The sequence below is a fragment of the Somniosus microcephalus genome, chromosome 23 (assembly GCF_052327205.1).
Source record: "Somniosus microcephalus isolate GS21.2 chromosome 23, FLI_Smic_1.0, whole genome shotgun sequence".
In the NCBI taxonomy this organism is placed as follows: domain Eukaryota; kingdom Metazoa; phylum Chordata; class Chondrichthyes; order Squaliformes; family Somniosidae; genus Somniosus; species Somniosus microcephalus.
The window spans coordinates 43,284,664-43,310,215 of NC_141009.1; positions in this window are offsets into that span (position 1 = coordinate 43,284,664).

The following is a 25,552-nucleotide window of genomic DNA, read 5'->3' on the forward strand; positions in this document are numbered from 1 at the left end:
TCCCCTTCCCGCCTCGGGGAGGCGGTTCCCAGCACAGGTCGGGTACCTGCCTCCTTTGAAACTGGCATGGAGGCAGGTTGGGGGTGGGATGCGTTCCTGCCCCCCGATTATGAGATTTTAACCCACCACACACCTCCTATTCTGCTTCCACGGCTCAATGAAAATCCTGCCCTTTGGGCACGAAATTCGGTTACGTTCCGTCTGGGGGTGGTAACCGAGTTAATGCCGGACATTTAGCGCCTGGCGCGGAAGTGCCATCCCAGCTGCTAAATTAGACTTCTATAGTAATCTGGGATGTTATGATTAAGGTTATCCACCAGGTGGTGCTGTAGCCAATGCTGCTGCTAAGGTCAGAGGTTGGCTTCCTGTTAAGGTCAGAGGTTTGCTTCCTGTCAAGGTCAGCAAAGGTGGAATGCCAGGATGCAGGCATGATGTTTGTTACTCTGTTTGTTTAATAAAACACTCATACTTGTTCCAAGATATCGCCTCTTCGAGTTATTGTTCCACTACATGGATTTATCTCATTTGGCAACGAGGTAAAAAGGACCCTGGATAAAGAAGAGAAGTCTGCCAGGACTTTTAAACAACAAAATCACGAGCTGAAGTTAGCTACCAGTTGGAAGAGAGCATGGCTGCCACGGTAGGAACGGTTTCCGCTTTTGATAGTCAAGCACAAACCTGGGAGGAATACTGTGAAGTGTTGGGTTATTTTTTCGAAGCAAATGAAATAAATGATGTCGGAAAAAGGAAAGCCATTCTGCTTAGTTCAGTGGGAAGCCAGACCTACCATTTGATGAGGAATCTGCTCAGTCCTGAAAAGCCTGGAGACAAATCATTTGTTGAATTAGTGGCTTTGCTAAAAGAACATTTCAACCCTAAGCCTAGTGAGATTGTATAGCAGTTCAAGTTTAATTCAAGGAACAGGAAAGAGGAAGAGAGCGTAACGGACTATGTAGCGGTGTTGCGTAAATTAGCACAAGATTGCCATTATGGGAGCAACCTGAAGGAAATGCTGCGAGATAGGCTAGTTTGCGGAATTATGGACGACTGAATGTAGTGTAGATTATTATCCGAGACTGGGCTTACTTATGAAAAAGCATTGGAATTTCAAGCCATAGAAACAGTGAACCGAGATGTAAAAGAAATACAGGGTTCAGACAGGGCTAATGCTATGCAAGTTACAGGTCAGGTTGTTGTGCACAAGTTGAACATGCGTCAAAAACCACAACGTGAGCATGTTATAGATGCAAGGGCGATCACCTGGTGAGTGAATACTGCTTTCTGGAGAAAAAGTGCAACAAGTGTGGGAAACAAGGACACATAAAACGAGCTTGAAGGGCGAAATCACCTGTGGAGGAATCCAAACCAAAAGGGGGAGGACAGCAAAACCAAGGGAGAGAAGTGAAAAAACATGGAGCACACCACATCAGCGGGGAAGCTGAGGAAGAAGAGAACATGTTCATAATGTATAGCATGTTAGAGAACATTCCAAAAGTGGCTCCTATCACATTGCAACTGACAGTAAATGATTCTAAGGTGAACTTTGAAGTGGATACAGGGTGCGGCGTGACCATAATGAACAAGGCAGAGTACTCAAAATTGTGGAACCGTGCATAAGTTCCAGAGTTAAAGCCTTGCTCCCTGCATCTTAAAACATATACAGGTGAACGAGTAGCGACATTAGGTACAGCTAATGTAACTGTGCAACACAGGGACACAGTGGAACAGCTACCTGCAGTTATAGTATTGGGTACCGGACCAAACCTGTTAGGCCGGGGCTGGATAAAAGAATTTAAATTAGACTGGGGAGCAGTAAATCAAATAGATGCGGGCAAACAGTTGACTTTGCAAGAAGTGTTGAGTGAACATGAAAATGTGTTCAAGGAGGAACTTGGCACATTTAATGGCCCCCCAGTAAAGATTTATGTAGACAAGGAGGCACCGCCAAGTTTTTTTAAACAATGACCTGTGCCTTATGCCATGAAGCCAAAGGTAGAGGCTGAGCTTGACCGTCTATTGAGAGAAAACATACTGGAGCCAGTGAAATGTTCGGAATGGGCAGCTCCCATAGTACCTGTTTTAAAACCGGAAAATTCGGTAAGACTCTGTGGAGACTATAAATTGACAGTCAATCGGGTGTCCAAACTAGAGCTGTATCCGATTCCCAAAACAAAGGATCTCTTTGCAAACCTGGCTGGAGGAAAAACATTCACAAAGTTGGATATGAGTCATGCCTACTTGCAGATTACACTGGATGACGAATCAAAAAAGTATGTCACCATAAATACACACAAGGGCATGTTTACATATAACCGCTTACCGTTTGGTGTCTCATCTAGTCCAGCTATCTTCCAGAGGACAATCGAAGGTGTACTGCAAGGGATTCCACATGTTTCCATCTATCTAGATGACATTCTGGTGATGGGAAGAACCGACCAGGAGCATCTGAGCACTCTGAGAGAGGTACTACAGAGATTGGAGAGGGCAGGGTTCTGGCACAAGAGGAGTAAGTGCACTTTCCTGGGGAATGAGGCAGTGTTCCTGGGACACAGAGTGGATGCCACCGGGCTCCATCCACTCAAGGAGAAGGTACAAGCACTGCAGGGCGCCCCTGCTCCTACAAATGTGGCTGAGTTAAAAGCTTACCTGGGACTGCTGAACTATTATAACAGGTTTTTACCAAACTTGTCAACTGTGTTAGCACCTCTTCACAAACTCTGCGCAAGGAGATGCAGTGGCAGTGGGGAGAGGAGCAGGGGGTTTCATTTGAACAGTCTAAGAAACTGATGCTGTCGTCGGATGTGCTGGTTCACTACAATGCAGAGAAAGACATCATTCTCTCTTGTGACACTTCACCTTACGGGGTGGGGGCAGCTCTTTCACACTGCATGGAAGATGGAACTGAAAGATCAATTGGGTTTATGTCCCGAACTCTAACACCAGCGGAAAAAACTATTCCCAGTTAGACAAAGAGGGGTTAGCAGTAATGTTTGTGTTACAGAGGTTCCACAAGTACATATATGGCAGGAAGTTCACCATATGCACCGATCATAAACCTCTTCTCTCTCTTTTCAATGAAATGAAAGCAGTTCCACAGATGGTGTCACCCGGAGGTAGGCAGTGACATTGAGGCATATGATTATGTCATCGTCTACAAGGCGGGCAAGTACCATGGGAACGCAGATGCCTTGAGCCGTCTTCCACTGCCAGGCACACCTATCCGTGCAGCTCCAGAGGACAGAGTTTTGATGTTGGAGGACACTGACACGGCACTTGTGACTGCAGGGCAAGTAAGAACATGGATAGGTAAAGATCCAGTGCTGTCTAGAGTTCAAGAATATGTGGTGAGGGGATGGCCACAGCATCCGGAAGGGGCTGACTTCACACTCTACAGTGTCAGGGAAACAGAGCTGAGTGTGCAGGATGGTTGTGTGTTGTGGAGAGCACGAGTGATTATTCCACAGCCAGCACGACAGTCTATCCTAGAGCAACTACATCAGTGTCATCCTGGGGTCTCGCGTATGAAAGCCTTGGCTAGGAGTTACTTGTGGTGGCCAAAGCTAGATGAGGAGATAGAAAATCTAGTCAAGACATGCAGCACTTATCAGGAACACCGGAAGGCACCAGCAGCAGCTCCTCTCTGCCCCTGGGAGTGGCCAGATAAACCATGGAGAAGATTGCACTTAGATTATGCGGGTCCATTCATGAGGAAGATGTTCTTCATAATCATTGATGCACATTCCAAATGGATGGATGTTTATCCTGTAAATTCTGCTTCCGCCACTACTACTATAGACTGTCTGCATCGGAGCTTCAGTAATCAAGGGCTACCGGAGATCGTGGTGAGTGACAATGCCACTTGTTTTGTGAGTACAGAGACAAAAGAGTTCTTGAGAAAAAAATGGCATAGTGCAGGTGACCTCGGCTCATATCATCTGTCCTCGAATGGACTTGCGGAGAGAGCCATACAAACATTTAAGGAGATGATGAAAAAAAGTGCAGAAGGGAGTTTAGCAGCCAAAGTGTCACGGGTTCTGTTCAGCTACAGAATAACACCTCAATCCACCACAGGACTCTCTCCTGCTGAGATGTTATTAGGTCATAGACTACGCTCCACTCTTGACCTTGTCCAGCCAGACCTAAGAAGGAAAATGGAAAACAGACAAAACAAACAAAAAGAGAACCATGACAAAAGAACAAAGAGCTGAAGCTTTGGAGAAGGAGATGCAGTCCTTACCAGGAATTTCAGTTATGGACCAAAGTGGATTCCTGGCTTCATAGACTCAATGACAGGTCCAGTATCATACAAGGTCATGTTGGGAGATGGTAGGGTAGTACGCAGACATGTAGATCAGATACTTCCCAGACAAGGGGAAATTGAAATGAAGGTTCCAGATGCAATGACTGAAGACAGGGTTGCCCCCAGTTATCCAACTGCATCTGTGGTGCCACCACCAGGGACAGAGCCAATTCCACAGGAACCTATTCATCAAGAGGAAACCATTGTTGCAGAGTCAGATACTCTGAGCACTGCTCAGGAGCAGCTGGTGGCTTCACCACAAACAAGCAGGGACTTTACTGTTAGGTGTTCACAAAGGGCTCGCAAGCCACCAGAGAGATTGATACTGAACTGTTAGATTCATCACGTATGGAACATGATGAATGGAGACTCCTTATGTGACCCTCAGGAATGGTTGTTTGTTAAGAAATTCATACTGAAATCTTAAGGGGGGAGGGATATAGTAATCTGGGATGTTATGATTAAGGTTATCCACCAGGTGGTGCTGTAGCCAATGCTGCTGCTAAGGTCAGAGGTTGGCTTCCTGTTAAGGTCAGAGGTTTGCTTCCTGTCAAGGTCAGCAAAGGTGGACTGCCAGGATGCAGGCATGATGTTTGTTACTCTGTTTGTTTAATAAAACACTCGTACTAGTTCCAAGATATCGCCTCTACGAGTTCTTGTTCCACTACATGGATTTATCACAGCTTCCCACCCCGCACAGGAAGTGGAGCGCAATATCGGGCACTCCACTTCCTGGTGAGGTGGTAACCGAGGCGATGTCGGGGCGAGATCGTCACCGCTGCCCACATATGTGCCGCGTTTGAACAGCCCTCCCCTTCAGTTAAAGGGGAGGGCCACTGAGCACTCTGCAGAGCCTCCAATGGCCCACACTAGGCCACCAGGGCGGCGTGGTGCCATGGCAGCAGCCCGGTGCCGAGACACGGTGCCGGGCTGCGCGATGGCGGCCAGGACCGCGCCATGGCCTACCATGGAGGGCCGACCTGGAGGTCGGCCAAAATAGGAAAATGGTGGCGCGGGTCGCAGCCGCACCTCCCCTTTAACTACCACCCTGTGAGCGGAGGGCGGCCCGTCTTGTGACCCGCGAGGCTGGCGCTGACATCGGCCATTGCCGCCTCGCCGGGCGCAGACAAATTTCTGCGGCGGGGCGGTAAGGGGACAAAGCGGGGCGCTAAGGGGTCATGGTGCACGGCAATGACGTCGTCTCCGGTGGCACAGTGGCCCGGGGCGCTACCGGCAGGGGCGCGGTGCTATTGGGTAGCGCCTCGGCAATGCCCCACCGAATTTTTTGGGAGGCGCTTTTTCGTCCCCGGCCCCGCCAGAAGATAAGCCCTTTGCGACCCGTTAGCGCCCCCAGAGGTGCCAACGGCAGATGCAAAGGAGCCAAATTTCTCGCCCTCTATTTAAGTGCACTCCGTTTAATGCTGCTCTGTGCAGATATGGCCATCGGTGTTGAAGAAAAATGGTTGATTCTAAATGATAGGGTAACAACACACAGACCTACAGGAATGTGACCTGCAACAGAACATGACGTTTAAAGTGAGGTGGTGCAGTTGCTACCACATGCTGCAATAATCTACATTCTACATTGTGACCAACATCTTAACACCCAAAAGTTGAACATAGAGAATATATTTAAGTAATTCTTTCCCAGCTGTATCCAACACTAATTAAGACACACAGTGGTCTCTGAGATATTATAACATCCATTCGTCAGTTGCACTTGTGAGAAAACAACCCTAAATGATCTGTGTTCCCTGTGTTATTCATATTAGTTTGGATGTAAATCACATGCTTCCGCTCAACATCCCCTCTCTCCGTAAAGCTTCAGATGGCAAAGGACGTATTTCTCAATTTTCTCTCAAGTGCTGATTCTTCCATTAAAGTTGCTGCTGAATGAAGCCCCTACCAATATTCATCATTTGTGCACTCTTGTGTGATGTCAGTTGATAGTCAGCTACAATGCTAATTGGATTCGCCCTAAGAAAAACAGAGTGATTTATTACATTTACCTCTTTCAGCAAAAATTAGTTTCTGTTGAAGTGTCGCTATGAATTATACATTGTCATTTACTGAAGCAGTATTTAAAAAAATATTTGCATTCCTTTTCTTCACTGATATTTATTCATAAGTATTGCAAGCAATACTTTTGGGTTATTGCCGTTGAAACTGTTTTTGATGTTTGTAATAGTCATATTTCACATTGTTTTAGGCCTTGAACAAAACTCTCGTCTCCCATTAATAACACACATTACAATGGTCCTATTAACATGACAGAGAACTGAAGCTGATATGTCGGGCTTCTTATATTCCACTTGATTGATCACAACAGCCACTGAGCCCTGACCACTATGCCAACAGCTTCCTCTGTCCTCTCTGACCCATCGCCATTACACCCAGTCTTTGAGCCAGATGCCTTGTGAAACATCTAAGGTGCACAGCACTTTTCTTTTATATTAGGCAGTCCTCGCCTTTTCTGGTTCTGCCGGTGTTGACGGTATTACATCCGTCACTGTCAGAACTAATCTCATCTTCCAAGTATCGTTTGTCTTCTGGGGCCCTCGTTGAATAAAGGGGCAACGGTCTGGGTTCTTCTCCAATTCTTCGGCCTCTCTCATCACATGTTCTCCATGTCCTTGTGAAGCAATGAAAACCTTCACACTCTTGAAATGAAAGAAATGGTTGTGGTAGATCTGCAGCCATTTTCAGCAGCAGCTATCCGTTATACATTTTTTTCCTTCTACCCTTTCCCACCATGGACCTATTTCTCAAAGAATTGTAAATGTGTTGGATGTAGCTGTAAAATACAGATGTGGGTGGGGGGTGGAAGGTCCTTAATAAACTCTGCTGCAAATGAAACAGGCTACAACCATCATTTGGAGGAACTGGTAGGAACATATTTGTCCTTGACAGCTCATTAGTGATAGTGACACTTGTGTGGAGGCTCATGCTGACATTTGGACTCAGTAAAATGATTTACGTCCATCTATCTGGCTTCAGCACATGACACTACAAACAGTTAGCAAATTAGAGAAGGGAAATTGGTGCAGCAATTCCTTTGAAACATATAGCAAGAAAGGACAACTTCTCATGTAACTGTAGGCGGGTGATAGAAAGGAGGAGACGGCATCTCACAAGTATTAGTACTGACAGAGTCTACCTTATACACAGTGACAAGGGAGCAGAGTCAACCTCATCCTGAACCTGAAGCTGGTTGAGCTTAAGAGAGAAGGATTTTAATCAGCACATCCCTTGTTTGTCAAGCTGTCTCAATAATCCTCCATAAGCAAACATGACAGCATTTAGTTCGATATGATTAGTATTCAACCCTTTCCCCATGAAGTGCTTCTTTTAACTAAAGGAATAATGACACATGACTTAGAGTTTTGATTTTCTCTACTCCAATAAAGCATACCTTTTTACTTGTATATTATCACATTTCATATTGATTGAAAGGGCAACTGGAGTTCAGCAACATTTTTTTCACTACATTACTTTTTACTACTAGATATGATTTTTGTATGCTAACACATTGGAAAGAGTGTGTGTAAATCCTCCTCTAATAACAGCAGCGAGTGAATTTGCAGATGAGAAGTCACATCTCAGCGATGTCAGGTGTTGTTATGTTATGTGCAGCCGCTGAGGGTGATGCAGAGCCGGCCCACCCGGGTTACAGCGACGGCTCCCGCCTTGCTCTCCGGTAAAGGGGGCGCTTTTACCAGCTGGCTCTCTGCCGGCATTTAATGAAAGCTTTGAAATGCACCGGGACGCCAGGGAACTTCTTAAAGCTTCGGCTCGCACTGGATAGGCCTTAGACAAGCTGCAGAAAAGATTTACGAGAATGATTCCAGGGATGAGGGACTTCGGTTATGTTGATAGACTGGAGGACCTGGGGTTGTTCTCCTTGGAGCAGAGAAGATTGAGAGGAGATTTGATAGAGCTGTTCAAAATCATGAGGGGTCTGGACAGAGTAGATAGAGAGAAACTGTTCCCATTGACAGAAGGGTCGAGAACCAGAGGACACAGATTGAAGGTGATTGGCAGAAGAACCAAAGGCAACATGAGGAAAAACTTTTTTATTCAGCGAGTGGTTAGGATCTCAAATGCACTGCCTGAAAGGGTGGTGGAGGCAGGCGCAATCACAGCTTTCAAAAGGGAGTTGGATAAGTACCTGAGGAAAAAAATTTGCAAGGCTACGGGGGTTAGTGGGACTAGCTGAAGTGCTCTTGTAGAGAGCTGGCATGGGCTCGATGGGCCGAATGGCCTTCTACCATGCTGTAACCATTCTATGATTCTATAGCAGTTATACTGCAGTTGGTGCAGTCCCAAAGCAGCGTGCGAGTCCCTCTGTTGGGTGGTTAACCAATTGTTGCCAAAGTGCATTTCTCAGCAGCGCAAAGCAGCAACCGGGAAGAAATTCCTTGACCAATATCTTTACAGGCAGGAAGAGGCTGTCTCAGGCAGGCAGGTGAACAAGAAGAGGCAGAGGACAGAGACTTGCACCGCCATCTTGGGTGACTGGTGGGCTCCCTGCATGCATGTGCGGAAACCATTCCAAAGGGCCCTGCATTTTGTTCCCAGGTATCGTTCTGACTATAATTGCCTCAGTGGCATTTTGGTGATGTTATTCCTGAATTACACAATATAGTTTACATGAATGCAAAGTCAAAGCTGTGCAGTTTAACTGCTCTGTAGGAAAACCACATCAGCTGATGCACCAACTAAACTTAAACAGTAAACTTCTCAGCAGCAACATGACCTCAAGATAAACTGGTAACAGAAATTATCCACTGCATTGCTGAATTAGGCCCTGATCTCATTATATATGTGCAGGTATGAGGAGCTGCTTTTACACTGGCACTAGTTTAGTTTGGATTCTGGGAGAAAGGCATCAGCGAGCCAGTCCCCAGATTTACTAAAAGACTAAATTGTAATGATCAATAACATGTCATTCTATAGTGGACACTAGGTGGAGCCGTAGAGCTGTGTAGAGCTGTATATAAGACTACACTACCCAGCTGTATATATATATTAAGACTACATTACCCATGAGGCACTAGGCTACCCACAAGGCAGCAGTCAAGATGGAAGCCTCTACAGATACTGTACCTAGTCCACATGTGCTCAATAAAGTAACTAGCAAAAGCTAGCTGTGTTCATAATAAGAATGTCTATTTATTAATGAACATAAGATGGTACCAGGGTGGTGAAGATCTGCTGAAAATTGTGAAAAGCGAAATGGAGAATTTGAAGCCACCAGAGCGTTTGAAACTCACAGGAAACATCGACTACAATTGGCAGACTCTTAAACAACAATTCAAAATCGACATTGCAGCCATTTGATTCAGTACGAAGCCAGACGCAAGGAAGGTAGCGTCGCTGCTTACGGTTGCAGGCCCACAGGCGATAGAGGTATTTAATACATTTGTATTTAATCCAGTGGAGAACAGAGAAAAATTAGAAGATGTGCTAAAAAAATTTGATGCACATTGCTCTCCCAAAAAGAATGAGACCTATGAAAGATACATCTTCTGTTCTCAGACACAGCAGCAAAATGAGACTTTTGATAGCTTCATAACTGATCTGAAACTGAAAGCACAGACATGTAATTTCTCTGAGCTCAAAGCATCCATGATTTATGACCAGATTGTGTTTGGTATTCATGATAAAAAAGTCAGGGAACGTCTGTTGAGAGAAACCAAACTAAATTTGGAAAATGCGGTGAAAATATGCCAAGCCAGCGAGCTAGCTCGAAAGCACGCGAAGACTTTCAGTGAAATCAATAATGATGCGATTGTAATGAGTGATAATGCTGCTGTCGGTGCTGTGTCCTATAAGGGGAAGAAACATGGGCAGAACAGAAATGAAAAGCAATCGGAGGATGAAATTTTTAATTGTAAACACTGTGGTTACAAACACCAGTTAAGACAATGCCCAGCGTTTGGAAAAATGTGCACAAAGTGTAATGGAAAGAATCACTTTGCCAAACAATGCTTTTCAAAAGTACAAACTAAGAAAGGGCAACGAGTTAATGTAATTGAGGACACTGATTTAAGTGAGACATTTTTTGTAGGAATGGTGTCATGTGACAATATCAAAAAGGATACAGAAAATGTGCAGCCCTCAGAAATGGACAATGCTGAACATAAAGTTAAAGCAGTAAAAGAGGACAAATGGATGATCCCACTGCAGGTAAATGGAGCATTAGTTACCTTGAAACTAGACACTGGGGCAAAAGCAAACTTAATCAGTATGAGTGACATTAACAATATGAAAGAAAAGCCCAAAATACAGAAAAAGTCAGTACTACTGAAAGACTATAATGGACAGAAAATAGATAGCTTAGGTGTATGCAGACTTAAAGTGACAGTCAAAGACAAAGTGCATCATCTCATGTTTTCTGTTGTGGCTGAAAGGCTTGATTCACTACTGGGTGACAAAGCTTGTGAGGACTTAGAACTGGTCAAAAGAGTCTACCGTATAAACTGTGCCATAAGGAGACCAGATGACTCGGTGGATTCTGTAGTGAATAATTTCCAGGATGTGTTCAAAGGATTTGGAGTTCTACCATTCACTTACAAGATCCAGCTAAAGCAGGATGCTCAGCCAGTGGTACATGCTCCACGAAGAGTTCCAGCACCCCTGCGTGACCGGCTCAAGAATGAACTGGACAGAATGACCACACTAGGAGTCATCAGGAAAGTCGAAGAGCCAACAGACTGGGTTAACTCCATGGTATGTGTAAAGAAAAAGAACAATGATCTAAGAATATGCATGGATCCAAAGGACTTAAATGCAAACATAAAACGTGAACACTACCAGATTCCCAAGCGAGAAGAAATCACCAGTGAAATGTCAGGTGCCAGATACTTTACAAAGCTCGATGCCTCACAAGGATTTTGGCAACTAAAACTGGATGAAGAGAGCACCAAATACTGTACCTTCAACACACCATTTGGCAGGTATTGTTTCCTCAGAATGCCTTTCGGGATAATATCTGCATCTGAAATCTTTCATAGAGCGATGGAACACATAATTGAAGGTCTGGAAGGAGTTCGGGTCTATGTTGATGACATCATCATCTGGGGCTCCACACTGAAAGAACACAATGAGAGACTGACTAAAGTGCTACAGAGCATACGCCGGAATGGACTGAAGCTCAACAAAGCCAAGTGTCAGTTTGGCGTCCAGGAAGTCACTTTCCTAGGAGATAATCTATCTGGTAAAGGAATAGAGCCAGATATGGAGAAAGTAAACGCCATACTCAAAATGCCCCGACCCACTGACAAAAAAGGAGTGCTACGCATCATGGGGATGATAAACTTCATTGGAAAGTTCATTCCTAACTTGTCAGCCAAGACAGCCTGTCTGTGAGACCTGCTACATAAAACAAATGAGTTTGCATGGACAGAAAGACATGAACAAGAGTGGATAAACATCAAAACAGTGCTGACAACCACACCTGTACTCACTTTCTTTGACCCAACAAAAAGAATCAAAATGTCAACGGATGCATCAAAAGATGGCCTAGGTGCGGTCTTGCTACAAGCAGAGGGTGAAGATTGGAAGCCTGTTGCCTATGCCTCCAGGTCTATGGCTGATACTGAGTGTCGATACGCCCAGATTGAAAAGGAATGTCTAGGCTTGGTAGTTGGACTAGAAAAGTTTCATGGCTACATATATGGACTTCCCACCTTCACAGTTGAGACAAACCACAGCCCTGTGGTTGCCATCATTAAAAAAAACCTGAATGAGATGTCTCCAAGGATTCAACGACTCATGATGAAGCTGCAAAGATATGACTTTGAACTGATCTACACACCAGGCAAATACATAGTGTTAGCAGATGCACTATCCCGAGCACCCACAATGAGTCATGTGAGCTCTACTGAAGAAGACGTGGATGTTCATGTGAGTATGATCACTGCTGCGCTGCCCGTGTCAGACACAAAATCAAAGCAAATAGCAGAAGAAACAGTAAAAGATACAGCATTACAAACAGTAATAGAGAACATTCATCATGGTTGGCCAAAAGGTTCCTGTCCAAAATATTTTCACATAAGGTCAGAATTGAGTGTCGCAAGTGGACTATTACTAAAACAGAACAGAATAGTAATTCCACAGGCTCTACGTCAAGACATGCTCAAAAGGATTCATGAGGGACACCTCGGAATTGAAAAATGCAAAAGGAGGGCAATAGACACTGTTTATTGGCCTGGCATAAATAAGGACATTGAGAACATGATAGGCAAATGTGAGACATGTCAGAAACACCAAAACAAACAAGCAAAGGAACCAATGATAGTAGCTGTCATACCAACAGCAGCATGGCAAAAGGTTGGTATGGACCTTTTTCATTTAAATGGTAAAGACTCTCTAATAGTGATTGACTACTATTCTAACTATCCTGAGATGGCGCTGGTCTCAAGCACCACAGCAAGCAGTGTCATAATGCATGTGAAATCCATCTTCGCCAGACATGGAATTCCCAGGATTGCCGTTAGCGACAATGGTCCGTGCTTCAACTGTAAGGAGTGGCAACAGTTTGCAGCACATTATGACTTTCAGCACATCACATCCAGTCCTTTGTATGCTCAGTCAAATGGTAAGGCAGAGAAAGGTGTTCAAGTTCTCAAGCAGCTACTGAAGAAAGCGACAGAAAGCAAGTCTGATCCTTATCTCGCCCTGCTGAGCTACCGAGCCTCACCTTTAGACTGTGGTTCTTCACCTGCTGAACTACTAATGGGTTGCAAGTTGTGCACCACGCTACCCTGCTGTGCAAAAGAACAGCAAAGTGAGGAACTGAGACAAAGACTTCAACTGTTAACGCTGAAACAGAAATCATACTATGACAAGTCATCCAAAACTCTAAAACCATTGACAAGGGATGATGTTGTCAGGATTGAGGATCCAGATGCATGGAACAGGAAAGCTACAGTTCTTGAGGAAGTAGGACCAAGGTCATACACTGTTAGAACTGAGGAAGGACAGATTCTCAGGAGGAACCGCCGTTCCCTCCTAAAAACACAAGAGACTATTCAAGACCAGATTGATGACAATGCCGCAACTGCATCTTATCATTCACCGCCAGAACAATCTCATGAAGACACATCAGACTTACCCGTGTTAAGAAGATCCACACGTGAAGTAAAAGAGCCTGATAGACTTAATCTTTGAGTACAATGTAAAGCTTTGAAAATGTGTTGACTGTTTTGAAAATGTTTATGTTTATAGAGCACTAACAAAAGTGTTACTGATATTATCTTTATTGTTTTCTTGAAAGTTGATTGATATTGATTTTGTTAAACCTCAAAGAAAGGGGGATGTAATGATCAATAACATGTCATTCTATAGTGGACACTAGGTGGAACCGTAGAGCTGTGTAGACCTGTATATAAGACTACACTACCCAGCTGTATATTTTTATTAAGACTACATTACCCATCAGGCACTAGGCTACCCACAAGGCAGCAGTCAAGATGGAAGCCTCTACAGATACTGTACCTAGTCCACATGTACTCAATAAAGTATCTAGCAAAAGCTAGCTGTGTTCATAATAAGAATGTCTATTTATTAATGAACATAAGAAGCCAGTCCCCACATTTACTAAAAGACTAAATATGGCTCCTTATCATGTTGGCGGAATTACAGACCAACAACAAATTGGGACTAATTGTCTGCTGCTGAGCGTTCTGTTTAATTGTGTAGATGTTGGGTGCCAGTTCACAGACACCATTCTCCCAGAATCTGAACTAAACAATATCATAGAATCATACAGCACAGAAGAAAGCCATTCGGCCCATCGTGCCTCTTTGAAAGAGCTATATAATTAGTTCCACTCCCTTGTTCTTTCCCCATAGCCCTGCAAGTTTCTCCTTTTCAAGTATTTATCAAATTCCCTTTTGAAATGTCCTATTGTATCTGCTTCTACCACCCTTTTGGGTAGTGCGTTCCAGATCATAACAACTCACTGCGTAATTTGTTTTCCTCATTTCACCCCTGGATTTTTTGCCAATTATCTTAAATCTGTTTCCTCTGGTTACCAACCCTCCTGGCAGTGGAAACAGTTTCTCCCTATCTACTGTATCAAAACCCTTCAAATTTGAACACCTCTATTAAATCTCCCCATAACTTTTTCTGTTCTAATGAGAACAATCCCAGCTTCTCCAGTCTCTCCACATAACTGATGTCCCTCAACCTTGGCACCATTCCAGTAAATTTCCTCTGCATCCTCGACAAGGCCTTGACATCCTTTGTAAAGTGTGGTGCCCAGATTGGACACAATACTCTATCTGAGGCCGAACCAGAGATTTATAAAGGTTTACCATAATATAAAAACAGATATGTATAGTCTCTATCTAGCTAAAATGTGTATTATAGTCTTTTCAGAAACATGAATTATTAATTTACTTACTTTGTAATTAAATCTATTACTACAAATATTACAACTGACTAGCTAATTGCTGAATTGCACCATTTGATTTTTCTCTGCATGTTTAACATTTTCAATTACTTCCAGACTAAGAAACACCTGGAAATGATTACAAGCCTCGAATCCATTCAAAGGGCCCAGAAGATGTCACAAACCAGAGCAGTGAAGTGTAAGGGGTTTTAGATCGCAGAGGTTTCTCTATCTAGAGGCCTCTCTCTCTTGCACAGTAAAACCTTGAGTGGTTCGACCCACTCGCCCCTTAGATTCTATACTCTGGACTTTGGGGCAGGAACTACAATGTAGAGAAAACTCTTGTAGACCAAGTTTGATGAAACGAAATGAAATTTTATTGCATATGGAAAAACAAATCAAATGCAAGCAGATAAGAGAGTACATGGGAGGGAAAAACACAAACAAATCATAACGACACAATACTAACTAACGCAAATACAGGCATATTATACTCTACAAAAATCATCATGAAATAAGGAAACACACGGAACCTCGAGGGATAACCCCTTAAACCTATCTAGGTCTGATTGTGAAGGGCCAGGAACATGCTCACCAATCCAACTAGGAAGTGCAAGGTTTTGAACCAGTCTGCGTTTGATCCTTTCAGGCGTTCCATCTCCACGTGGATCGTGGAGCCCCAGCGAGCTGCGCCACACCTCTCTCCTGAGGTGGGGGTCGGGGGCGGCTGGACACCGGCTGGCCTGGATGTCGGCGGGGTCGGGGATCGTCGGCTCGACCCTGGTCAGAGGAGCCTTGGGCTGGCCCCCATCGTTTCTTCAGTTTATTTTTGTCTCTTCTCCCGAGTTGGGAGAAGGCCTCTCGTTTTCGTCAATGGCCCGGGGTTGGTCGATGATCTCCCGATGTTTGACCACGGGGCGGGGCACCGGCCCGAATGGTCGTCTTGATGGCGGTTTGGTCTTCTTCTCCTTCCTCTCCGTCGATGGAGAGGAGTCCCGCTGATCTTCTCCCGAAGCGACTCCCCTTCGCCCAGCTCAAAAGCTGGGCAGGCCTGCAAGCTGGAAAGCTGGAAAACCAACCAACTGACTGAATTCCTCCCCGAGTTCAACTGCTCGACAACTGTGACTGTCCATCTGCTCAACCTGTGTTCCACTGTCCGAATTCCACTTCAACTCCTCCAATTATACTTTTCCTTCAGAAGCCTCCACTTCCCGCCCAAAATCAGGTTAGTCTTTGTTTAACTTTTGGCGGGCTGGGAGCACAGTGAGGTAGTTATTATATTTTAAAATATTTTAGATGGCCGGTAAAGGCCCATCTCTGGTCTGGAATGACTTTCATTGTTTTTAATGTCCTGCTGATCTCGTTACCTAGTCCTTGGTGCTGTTCTCATGAATATGAAATTGTCCCCTTTTGTCTGGGTCAACATTTAGATGGCCTCTGTCTCCAGGCCGATCTTGACTGGATCTGCATCTAACCCATATGTATATGTGGGGGTCTGGTTTCGTTTTCTCAGAAACGGCTTCCAGAACTTACTGTGGGTTGAATCCACAAAGCTGTCTGAGGATTCGCAGGAACCATTTTAGAATGTCCCAATAAGCCGGTCACGTGGTATGGCGGCCATTCTGTCTGCCCCTTTTTCTGGGCTTCTTTTAAAACAGTCTTTAAAAATCATGGCCTCTTCTGCCATTTGACCCTTTATAATATAAAGTTCAATTTTGCGAATCCTACAGATGCTCAGGCAGTTGTTAACCTTCATCTGAACCCTCTGATCAGGTGGCATTGTTGAAATGATGTCCTGGTATCTCTTATATTGTTTAAGTTCAAATATTAAGTTCAGTTGAGTGTGCACCTGTATATATATATCTGAGTGTATATGTGTGTATACATATCTATCTTCTATATACATATAAAACGGTCCGTCTCTCTTTCCGTCTGTCTTTCCGTCTTTCTGTCTGTCCGGCTATACAATCAAAAGTTATAGAGCGTACCTACACATATGTTATATCAAAAGAAAGCTTATCATTAGGGGACTCTCATAGGCATATTTACTTTTTGGTCAGACAAAAATACTATACAAAAAACGTTCAAAAATCCTCAAAAGTCCACTCATTAGCGGTTGACCAATCCTACCTCTCATTAGCATTGAGTGACGTGCTGCTTGACCAATCCTACACTTCAGTGACCTGATGGTTGACCAATCAGTGCATCACGGGTGGGACCTAATCCTCCAGTCTCCCTAAACTTTGCCGCCATTTTTTTCATCCCCATAGGGACAGCACCAGCCAAACAAACCCCCCATTGTGACTCGGGGAGCGGCAGGTAAGTTTACACACAGCAGGCGGGTCATCGGCAGTGGCCGCCCGTCAACCGTGCCACCCACGCCACCCGCGGGGGAGCTCAGCTCGGGTCCGTCTCGCCCCGAGAGCCCGGCCGGGCCTCAAGCGCTAGGCCCAACACACGCAGCGGGCGGGGGAGCGGCAGCTGCCAGCCGTCAACCGCGCGATCCCCTGGGGAGCTCAGCTCAGGTCTGTCTCGGCCCGACATCCTGGCTGGCCCTCAACCGCTAGGCCCCGCACAGCCACTATCACAACGGCACCAGGCCTGAGGCGCTACGCAAGGAGAGGGGAGGGAGGGACAGAGAGAGGGGGAGAGATGGGAGGGAGGGACAGAGAGAGGGGGAGAGATGGGAGGGAGGGACAGGAGAAGAGAGGGGGAGAGGGAGGGAGAGAGAGAGGGGACAGACAGGTGCAGGGAGACCGCGCAGCCCAAAATTGCCCTGGCAACGCCGGGCACCCCCAGCTATATCTATATATATAAAACGGTCTGTCTTTCTATCTGTCTTTCTGTCTGTCTTTCTGTCTGTCCGGCTATACAATCAAAAGTTATAGAGCGTACCTACACATGTGTTATATCAAAAGAAAGCTTATGATTATCGAAACCTCATAAGCATATTTACTTTTTGAAATTGTTCAGGCAGTAAACAAAAAAACCTTCAAAAACCTTCAATATTCCACTCATTATCCACTCATTAGCATTGAGCGACGTGAAGGTTGACCAATCCTGTGATGTCATGATTGACCAATCCTACAGTTCAGTCACCTGATGGTTGACCAATCGGTGCGTGTGTGGGCGGGACTAATCATTCTCAGCTCAGGGATGTGGCAGCCATTACACACCAGCCGGGCCTGAAGCTAAAAATATGGTAATCGAGGTCAGTATCTTTTTCAAAAAAAATAAGATTTACCAAAAATGTTTTATAAGTACTTTAACTTTCATCTTTGAAGGTATTAAAAGCTAGAAATGTTTAGGTTAAAAAACAGTGGAAAATACCCGAGGCCCCGGGGCCTAGGCTTCTCCAACTGCTGACAGCCCAAATCCAGTCCCAGGCTCCCGGCCCAGACATCAACCAGGCCCAAAAAAGCCCTGGCAACGCCGGGCCCCCCTAGCTAGTGTATATATACACACACAAAGGTGCTATATATATATGTATTCTGTATACATATATATATATATAAATGTGCATATATAAGTGTGTACGTATATATGTGTATATATATATATATCTATATATATAAAATGGTCCGTCTGTCTTTCCGTCTGTCTTTCCATCTTTCTGTCTGTCTGTCTTTCCATCTGTCTGTCCGGCTATACAATCAAAAGTTATAGAGCGTACCTACACATATGTTATATCAAAAGAAAGCTTATCATTAGGGGACTCTAATAGGCATATTTACTTTTTGGTCAGACAAAAATTGTTCCAACTGTATACAAAAAAGGTTAAAAAAACGGCAACATTCCGCTCATTAGCTTTGAGTGGCGTGATAGTTGACCAATCGTACAGGGGATTAACCTGATGGTTGACCAATCAGTGCTAGGCCCCTCCCGTCCCACTCAACAAGTGGCCCGCGGTCGCCGCCATCTTTGTAAAGGCTGGCGGGGCGGGCCTGAGCCGAGCGTAGCCACCGCCGCCATCTTTGTAAAGGCTGGCGGGGCAGTACGGAGCTCCGCGGAGCCATTGCCTGCCTGGGCTCGGATGCTTTGTGGCCTGCAGCCAAACGGCGGCTGCGGAGCTCGGGCTGCCCGGGGTGCTGGGCTCGGCTGGGCCATGTCAGTGCGGGTGCCCGAGGCCCCGGGGCCTAGCCTTCTCCAACCGCCGCCGGCAGTGCAACTCTCAACACTGGCAGAGGGGAGAGGGTCTGCTGGCTCCCCCCTCCCTTTCCCCCCCTCCCCCCTCCTTCCCCCACCAACCCCCACCCCCCCTTCCCCCCCCCACACACCCCCTTCCCCCCTTCCCCCCACAACCCCTTCCCACCCCCCCTTTCCCCCCTCCCACACACCCCCATCCCCTCCCCCCTTCCCCCCTTCCTCCCCCACCCCCCCTTCCACCTCCCCCTTCCCCCCTCTTTCCCCCACCCCTCCTTCCCCCCTTTCCCCCCACCCCTTCCCCCCCTTTCCCCCCACCCCACCCTTTCCCCCCCACCCCTTTCCCCCCTTTCCCCCCACCCCTTTCCCCTTTTTCTCCTTCCCTCTCTCTCTCCTTCCCTCTCTGTCTCTCTCTCTCTCCTTCCCTCTGTCTCTGTCTCTCTCTCCCTCTCTCCCTCTGTCTCTCTCTCCCTCTCTCTCTATCTCTCTCTCTTCCCCCCAGTCTCTCTCTCTCTCTCCCCCCCAGTCTCTCTCTCTCTCCCCCGCAGTCTCTCTCTCTCTCCCCCCCGTCTCTCTCTCTCTCCCCCCCAGTCTCTCTCTCTCTCTCTCTCCCCCCCCCATCTCTCTCTACTCCCCCCAGTCTCTCTCTCTCTCTCTTCCAACTCTCTCACTCTCTTCCAACAACAACATGCCCTCAAAAAACCCTCAGCACCGCCAGGCACTCCAGCTAGTATATATATATATAGGGCCTACTTCTTTTGAACCTCCCCTCCCTATCTCTGTAACCTCCTCCAGCTCTACAATTTAGGCCTCTTGAGCATCCCCCGTTTTAATCGCTTTACCATTGGTGGCCGTGCCTGCAGCCGCCATGGCCCTAAGCTCTGGAATTCCCTTCCTAAACCTCTCCGCCTCTCTCTCTTCCTTTTAAGATGCTCCTTAAAACCGACCTCTTTGACTAAGATTTTGTTCATCTGTCCTAATATCTCATTATGTGGCTCTGTGTCAAATCTTTGCTTCTGTGAAGCGCCTTGGGATGTTAAAGGCACTATAAAAATGCAAGATGTTGTTGTTGTTTTAACATTTAATTGATGAGAATGTGTTATCTTTCACAAACACTTCTTCTGCTGCTGGAATAACTATAGTCTAGCTTGTAGTCTCATTAAAATCTTTTCTTTTCAGAAGGTTATTGAAGAAAACTATGATTGACTTTAAATAGCTGATGTGTCTTAAACAACAGAGGGATTTACTCTAACTCTAGGCACACACAACTGCTGTCAGCAGGCAATGTGAGCACAGTGGCACTACAAGACTCTGGCACCTGTTTAAATCCATGTTTCTAGAACAAAATGTAATAACACATTTTGATGCTATACAGACACACGCATATGGTTTGGTGCTAAAATGACACCAAAGTGACAAATGCTTCATCAACTTCATCACTGAAGTACAGCCCCCTAATAATACCTCACTGATCAACCTAAAGAAAAAATATCAAATGCCTTCAATTTGCACTGTGCAATATTAGTAAGGGATGTGACGTAAGAAAACTACTGGGCACTTGGTCTAAGCATTAAACAAAGCTTTAATCAACTGTTTTACAACATGGAGGTCTAGTTGTGTCCTTCACTAGTTCCTGTTAAGAATGTCCTGCACAAGCTGGGGCCATGCCCGAGTATTTATACTCTCCCTGGACAGCGCCACCCGCAGGCCGCTCAGTATTATTTTATAAGTCTTTCGTGAATGACTGATTCATGTCAGGATGCATTAAATACCTTTGTCTATTTTTCACTTTCCAGTTCTGTGGGATTTTACTACTTAAATTGTCATTAATATTTATTTCTGTTCTAAATGATTATTCTTTACATTCTTGAATGTTAGAAATGTCTTGTGATTTATGTTTGCATTCAAAAAGGTGAAGGTTGTCAGGAATTAAACACTTTTCCAGGTCTTTTGTTAAATGTCAGCATCAAGCCCTCCAGGTCAATCATTGGATGATTAAGATGCCGAGTAAAGCTTCTTCCACCTGGCTTCAAAAGCATAGCCCAACCCAAGATCTCAAAAGAGCAGCCCTAACAGCACTTTCATATGTCACATAAACCATCCTAATGATCTCTTTGAATGAGATTGCCAATTTAGTTCCAATTTGTGCAGAAGTTATGGCGCTTTTGTGTTGCAGACATGAGCCCACTGGGAACCTGGTTGAGACTGTCTCAGCTCCTCTCACTTGGAATGATTATAGCTGGCAATATAAAGAAACTTTTATATCATTAGTCTGGGCAGGATTCAAATTCAGGTCTCACAGCTGAAAGGAGCCTAATTCACTCTGCCACCTTTTTCCTTTCATGCAGCAATATAAAATTAAAACCACCTCTTACTTTTTTATCAATTATTTGATTGAAAAAAATTGGGTCAAATTAATGTTTGGCATCTTAACGATGCACATCATTATTAATGTGCAAATCAGCCGGCAAGTTCAGCAAATTAAGAGATATGACGTGAGGTGCAAATCTCCAGAACTTGCTGGTCGATTTACGCCACTCTGCTGTTTACTTTGCACAAACAGTGTCTTTTCCTTAGCCACCCCGTTATTTGAAGAATATGTTGGATTTGCAGGTTAATTGCCCATTTAGCACGCCACAAATTAGGGCTGGTACGAGCACATGTACCTTTTTAATGACATAATAATTATTAATGCAATATCAAACAATCTCTGTCCCAGAAAGCAAAGAATTTAAACTGTTCAGTCTCATTCCTGCATATAGTAAATTATGTTTAGAGATTTTTAAAATATCACATTTTCAAATTTTAAAAATGATTTTCTTACTTTTCCTTTCTGCTGTTTCTCTCCCTCTCTTAATCCAGTCTTTCTTTCCCTCTCTTTTATTTCTCTCTCGGTACCTGATGTGACTCTAATTCACCTTACTTTTCCATTGTTCCTCTGTTTCTTTCTCAATTCTTAAAGCTCAATGGTTAAGAAGATAACACTGTTCATCCTGCCATTCACTTAGATCCCAGATGCTCCTTTGTCCTCGCCCCGTAATCAGCTCGCACTTCCCGCAAGTTACAGTGCAAAAAAATCTCAATCTGAAGGATGCAGGAAACATTCTAACTAACAACTGACCTTGCACAGTGAATGTCAGCAGGCTATTGAGCTATGGAAGTTATGACAGCCGAGCCTGATCCTATCCTCATCAGGTGTCCTCATGGTGGCATCATTCTTCAAGAGTTACTGACTGCTGATCAAAGGCAGAAACCCCAGATGATTTTCCTCCTCCTTGATCTGGTGGTGCTGACACCAACTGCAGCGTCCCTAACACTTTCCTGGCTGAGGGTAACTGAATAAGCATAGACGAGGCCTCGAGTCTGGGACCTTACTGCTCTGAATGGCATAGTACCATGAATCATCATCTAAGCAATAGTCAGTACTACAAAGCGCATTGAATTCCAACACAGAATCATTAGAGAAGCATTCCCTCATTGTCAGCCTCGGCTCAATGGTAGCATTCCTGCCTCGTTCTTCCTACTCCAAAGACAATGGCGGAAAATCTAGGCTGACACTTCAGTGCGGTACTGAGGGAGTGCTGCCCCGTCGGAGGTGTCATATTATGGATAAGGTGTTAAATCGTTTGCCCCTTCAGATGGTCGTAAAAGATCCCATGGCCCTATTTGCAGAAGAGCAGGAGCATTCTCCCAGTATCCTGCCCAACTTTTATTTCTCAACCAACACCACCAAAAAAGGATTACCTGCTCATTCATTTCATGGCTGTTTGTGGGACCTTGTTGTTTGCAATTGGCTGCTGCGCTTGCCTACATTACAACAGTGACACATTACTACAGTGACTACTCTTCAAAAGTGCCTCACTGGCTCGGAAGTGCTCTGGGACATCTTGAGGACATGAAAAGCGTTTTATATACATAAAAGCTGTTTGTTTCTTTCTTTGTAAAATACAGGGAGGCACTTTATAGTAATTAGAATTTCTCCATTTTATTCAACCACCGTAACTTGTTGAACTGCATATTTACAGTATAGCAAAATTCCAAAGCTAATAAGAGAAAGACTACTTGAAAGCAATGTGAATTCACTCAGCGGGTTCCGATATTGGGGGGTGAGTTGGGTGAGGGAAATGAATTATTCTGATTATACAGGTACCAGTTTGTTCCTTTGTCTGTGATGACTCAGCTAGAATACTACTAGGGACACAAGTGGCCTTAGCGCCCCTAGGTTGGGAACACTTGCAAGACTTGAAAATCTGCTTAATCAGGGGTCACACATAAAGAATGCCCAGTTGGGTGAGGTATCCTGGGACACCTGAAACCCATTGGACTGGATCCCTACAAGGAATCGTCGGTTTCAGGAGAGCAGGTTAGTGGAAAAAATTGGCAAGAAAGAAAAAAATCAACATGAAATAAGTTGTGTTTTAAAAAAAAAGTGAATTAACATGTTTATAGAAACAGATTTATGGAAACTTATCCTGTCAGCTGGTTCTAAGAAAACTCATTGTTAAATATAGTAAGAATAATTGCTTATGTTATTCCAAAGCACATTCTAAACTGTACAGACTTAAATTTCATCGATATGCAAATGTCCTTAATTTACTGTGTCCTTAAACTGTACCATAATGTTCATATTGCTTTATGTAGTGGTGCTGAAGCAAAATGATGAAATTTCCTATATTTTATCCATATCAATTATTTCCTATTTTGAATTACTCCTATTAAGCTGTTTAACAAAGTACATTTATACTTTCTGTATTTAAGAATGATGTAATACTTCTGAAGAAACAATTAATCACATACTTAAAAAAGCATTTACACATCTTTTTTGTAATTTGAATCAATAATAATTACTGAGACGTATAGGTCTTCACAGGCTTTCATTTATATCAGTTAGGTTACGTGTTATTAAAATGGCTTTCTCTTAAAATTTAAAATCATAGTATCATAGAATGGTTACAGCATGGAAGGAGGCCATTTTGGCCCGTCGAGCCCGTGCTGGCTCTCTGCAGGAGCACTTCAGCTAGTCCCACTCCCCTGCCCTTTCCCCGTAGCCCTGCAAATTTTTCCTTCATAAGAACATAAGAACATAAGAAATAAGAGCAGGAGTAGGCCATTCAGCCCTTCGAGCCTGCTCCACAATTCAATGAGATCGTGGCTGATCATCTGCTTCAACTCCATTCACCGGCCCTATCGCCATATCCCTTGATGCCCTTACTAGTCAGAAATCTATTGACTTCTGTTTTGAATATACCCAATGACTGAGCCTCCACAGCCCTCTGGGGTAGAGAATTCCAAAGATTCACCACCCTCTGTGTGAAGAAATTTCTTCTTATCTCAGTCCTGAATGGCCTACCCTTTATCTTGAGGCTTTGGCCCCTGGTTCTAGACTCCCCAGCCAAGGGAAACATTCTCCCAGCATCCATCCTATCAAGCCCTGTAATAATTGTGTATGCTTCAATCAGATCCCCTCTCATTCTTCTGAATTCAAGGGAATGCAGGCCTAGTTTACTAATCTCTTCTCATACGACAGTCCCGCCATCCCAGGAATCAATCTCGTGAACCTTCATTGTACTCCCTCTATGGCAAGTATATCCTTCCATAGGTAAGAAGACCAAAATTGTACACAGTACTCCAGGTGTGGTCTCACCAAGGCCCTATATAATTGGAGTAAAACTTCTTTACTCCTGTACTCAAATCCTCTTGTAATGAAGGCCAGCATACCATTTGCCTTCCTAATTACTTGCTGCACCTGCACATTCACTTTCAGTGACTCATGTACAAGGACACCCAGGTCCCTTTGAGCATCTGCATTCCCCAATCTTTCACCATTTAGGAAATACTCTGCCTTTCTGTTTTTCCTACCAAAGTGGATAATTTCACATTTATCCACATTATATTCCATCTGCCATGTTCTCGCCCACTCACTGAGCCTGTCGGGATCCCCTTGAAGCCTCTTCACATCCTCTTCGCAACTGACACTGCCACCTAGCATTGTATGATCAGCAAATTTGGAAATGTTACATTTAGTTCCCTCATCCAAATTATTGATATAGATTGTGAAAGCTGGAGCCCAAGCACCGATCCTTGCGGTACCCCACTAGTCACAGCCTGCCATCCTGAAAAAGACCCATTTATCCCTACTCTTTGTTTTCTGTCTGTTAACCAATTCTCAATCCATGCTAGTATATTACCCCCAATTCCATGTGCCCTAATTTTGTTCACCAACCTCTTGTGTGGGACCTTATCGAAGGCCTTCTGAAAATCCAAATACACCACATCTACTGGTTCCCTTTGTCTACTCCACTAGTTACATCCTCAAAGAACTCCAATAGGTTTGTCAAACAGGATTTCCCTTTCATAAATCCATGTTGACTCTGCCCAATCTTACTATTAGTTTCTAAGTGCCCAGTTATTGCATTCTTTATAATAGATTCCAGCATTTTCCCAACTACTGATGTGAGGCTGGCAGGTCTGTAGTTCCCCATTTTCTCTCTCCCTCCTTTCTTAAATAGTGGGGTTACATTTGCTATCCTCCAATCTGCAGGAGCCATTCCAGAATCTATAGAATTTTGGAAGATGACAACCAATGCATCCACTATTCCAATGGCCACCTCTTTCAAAACCCTAGGATGTAGGTCATCCGGTCCTTGGGATTTATCGACTTTTAGACTTTCAGGTACTTACCTAATTCCCTTTTGAAAGCCATGATTGAA